Here is a 4,304-nt window from a genome sequence, read left to right on the forward strand (position 1 = left end):
CTCCAAAAATCACTGCAGATGGTGGCTGCAGCCATGAAGTGAAAAGACACTAGCTTCTTGGAAGAAAAGTTATGACAAACCTAGGCAGCACATTAAAAAGCAGAGACATTACTTTGCTAACAAAGGTACATCTTGTCAAAGCTATGGTTTATCCAGTAGCCGTGTATGGATGTGAGAGCTGGACCATAAAGCTGAGCACCAAAGAATTGATGCTTTTGAACTGTGGTGTTGGAGAAGACTCTTGAGAGTCCCTTGGACTGCAAGGAGATCCAACCAGTCCATCCTAAAGGAAATCAGTCTTGAATATTCACTGGAGGGACTGATGCTGAAGCTGAAGCTCCAATACTTTGGCCACCAGATGTGAAGAACTGACTCACTGGGAAAAAAAAAAAAAAAAAAACCAATGCTCGGAAAGATTTAAGGCAGGCGGAGAAGGGGATGACAGAGGATGAGATGGTTGGATGGCATCACCGACTCGATGGACATTGAGTTTGAGCAATCTCTGGGAGTTGGTGATGGACTGGGAAGCCTGGCGTTCTGCAGTCCATGCAGTCGCAAAGAGTCAGACATGACTGAACAACTGAACTGAACTGGAACCCAACCCACAGTATCCTCGAGATAGTCCTTGGACAAGAAAACTAGTCCTAAGCCACAACCAAGATTACAATATATTCTTCATAGATGACTCTAAAATACCTTCACTGAGAAAGCACAAGGAATATGTTTCAGAAGATGTGAAATTGTGAAAGTCCATCTCTCCAAAACAACTCACTCCTTCACATTATCACATATATATTTTTTTCCCTGAATGCCAATTACAGGATTTTCCAAAGTATGTTTTCCAAAGTATGTATCACTTGTTCAACAGGATGTTTATAAACTTTTATTGATAAAGGACACCAGTTTAAAATGAGGGAATGATTGAACCATTCCCTAATTAATTAACTTTCTTTCAGTGCTGGACTTCTCAAAGTTTTTCATATAGTATTTTATACTGTGTTGATCCACAGTGGGGAGGACATAATACTCAGCATTTCAAAACTTATTTGACTGTGGAAGCCCTTCTTTTTCATGGAATACCTTTGACTACTACTTTAAGGAGTATGTATAACAATTTTATGGGCTTGGGATTAAGATTATTAGCATAGAAAGTCACTGGCTGTTTTTCCAAAGACCAACATCACCAGCCACTTGATTCTGTGGGAAATGTACAGCAGGATAAAAGCCTATTGTGTCAGTGACTGCAAAGTTATCCCTACCTTTCTGCACCAGCACTCTCCATCCCAGTCAGTCACATTAGCAGGCTCTCTATCAGTCAGGTAATCACAGCATATTCATATAATCACAGATATTCATGCTGGCCACTCATAGCAACATGCTCCCCTGAAAATGTACCCCAGATGTGAAAAGTAACATCCTTTTCCATTTTTATAATGGCTTCTCTTATGTTTGCTTGCAACATACTATTACTGTGCTGAAAGAGTGTTACTTATGCCCTATAAATCTTCCTGCCTTCTCTCAGTAGTTACCTTTCGCATAACAACCAGAAAACTTTTGCCAAGTTCTGAAAAAAGATGCTGTCATAGATTCGCTTTAAAAAAAAAAAAAAAGTCTAGTCTGGGGTTACTTTTTTGTTTCCTTTTTATTTTACAAACGAAAGAGTGAAAGTTGAAATATTACCTGTTCTGAAAAAAGATTTTATTCTTATCGTATGTGTGTGATAGTCATTCGCTTGGGAAACAGAACCATCACTGAAGTGACTGACACTTTTTTATAAAGACACTTTTCATTTGTCAGTTTGTACTCAGTTTTTATTTTTATGATGCCTCCATTTAATGACCACTATACCTTCATGCTGGAGAAGGCAATGGCAACCCACTCCAGTACTCTTGCCTGGCAAATCCCATGGACGGAGGAGCCTGGTAACCTGCAGTCCATGGGGTTGCTAAGAGTTGGATACGACTGAGTGACTTCGCTTTCACTTTTCACTTTCATGCATTGAAGAAGGAAATGGCAACCTACTCCAGTGTTCTTGCCTGGAGAATCCCAGGGACAGGGGAGCCTGGTGGGCTGCCATCTATGGAGTCGCACAGAGTCGGACACGACTGAAGTAACTTAGCAGCAGCAGCATACCTTCATGCAAGAGATATTGCTTAGAACTTTGAGTTTACACTCTCAGTTTATCCTCACATCATCCCATACAAAAGTTATTATTAGCCTAAGTCTCTATTATTAGCCTAAGTCTCAGAGAAAATAAGTTTATCATTGAAAGTCCCAGTTATTAAGTGATGACTTGATATTTGAAACTGTACCTGTCTGATCTGAAAGATCCCAATCTTCTCAGGATACCAAGCAGATATATACATCATTGTTTCTAATAACCCCTTAGTAAATGCTGCTTTACTGAGGGGTTGTTAGAAACATGCTATCACATGTTATCATAACATTTGATAAGAAATGAAGGATTTTTCCCATTCCAGCCAGAGTTACCCTTCCTCACATCTTCTACCAAAAAACAGAGGATTTAAGCTTCTGTGAAACTGGGCCTGAACTGATGGACAAAGAGAATGAAATAAGAACAGAATGTCCCCAGGAAGAACAGAGATGGAGCAACATCCACCTTAGATCTTAGAGACTCTGCATTCAGCTTATTTTAGAGCTATACTACCTTTTATAATAATACTTATGAAACGATCTTTCTGTAAGTGTAGCACAGTGTGTCCCCATAAAAGCATCCAAGTTTTCACATGAAGACTCCTACCAACAAAGTTAATAAATCTTGGCTGTGAAGTGAAATGCAAGAAAATTATTATGTAAGAAGGGTCCCTTTATCAGCAAATGTGCTGACTAGTCAGGTTGCACGGTATCAGTGAATAATCAGGCACAAGTGAAAGGTCATAAGAGATAGAACAGCAGCAAGGCCGCTATGGCATGAGCTTGCTAAATGATTTTCTCTTTAAAAAAAACAACAACACTCCTATCAAATATCTTGGCTACATGATACCTTAATCTATTTCTCTGCTTCACTTGATCTATCATGTCTTGGCCATAGTACATATTTTCAGACAACCTATGATTCTGAGAATAATTGAACATTAATACCTGAATATTTGAGGCTCCCAATAAAAGAGATTGACTTGTTTCTGTTAATCAGAACAAAAGAAGATGTAAACAGAAATTAGCATTTAAGTGCCTAGTATGTGCCAAGAGCTCTGCAGCATTTTGATCACGTTATTGTATTAATCCTTACAGTGTTATGAAATAGGTGTTCTACAAATGAGAATTACTAATGAAGTGATGCCCATGTGCCCTAAATCACTCAACCAGATGAAGTTCAGCCAGGGTTCAATCCGAGCTCTGCTGGCTGCGAAGACTGTACTCATTCCACTCCTCATCCTGTATCCCTTGGGTTATTTTCACTGGCCCGATCATCTTGTAGAATCAGAGAATGCTTTAAGAGCCAGCAGAGACCACAGAGATTTCCTTGATAACCATCTCCCTGTTTACACGCAAGAAATTTTAAACCCTCAGCAGATTTATAATATAATCCAAATAAAGGCTTCTTGGTGCCGTTGTGCTCAGTCACTCAGCCGTGTCCGACTCTTTTCCATCCCATGGACTGTAGCCCAGACAGTTCCTCTGACCACGGGGATTCTCCAGGCCAGAATACTGAAGTGGATTGCCACGTCCTCCTCCAGGGGATCTTCCCACCCCAGGGATCAAACCCAGGTCTCCCAAATTGCAGGTGGATTCTTTACCATCTGAGCCACCAGGGAAGTTTCTTGGTGTTAAAATGGGAAATTAAACAACCTCTCAATTCATATACATTTTGTATTTTTACTATTTCCCACTATATCCTTGCTATCTTTTTAAATGATGGTTAAAACCAAGTTCACCACATTTCACAAATCCAAAACTGTTCATATTACAGTACAGAATCTCAAGTCAAAGCGATTTATCTTTTGGTTTATGCATTTGTTTTTAATAAATTTGTAGTAAAATATTCATGTTTTATAAAATAATTGAAGTGAAAAGTATTTGTGTGAAAATAGCTAAGATCATTATTATATGCATAAGAGCCTATCCAAGGTCATAGTAAATGGACCAAGGTATCCAATGGTCTTCCCTCTATCTAAACTTGACCCCACCCTGACATCTTGGGCATCTTTTAAAATCCTTCAGGATAGTGTGCATAATTTCATTATTTTACTTATTGAACATTGCAATTTATTTTGTTTATATGCTTACTCTCACTGTTAGAATATACACAGTGAGTGCATTTTATTTATCCTTGTACACTCAGA

The sequence above is a fragment of the Capra hircus genome, chromosome 8, assembly GCF_001704415.2.
Source record: "Capra hircus breed San Clemente chromosome 8, ASM170441v1, whole genome shotgun sequence".
Lineage (NCBI taxonomy): Eukaryota > Metazoa > Chordata > Mammalia > Artiodactyla > Bovidae > Capra > Capra hircus.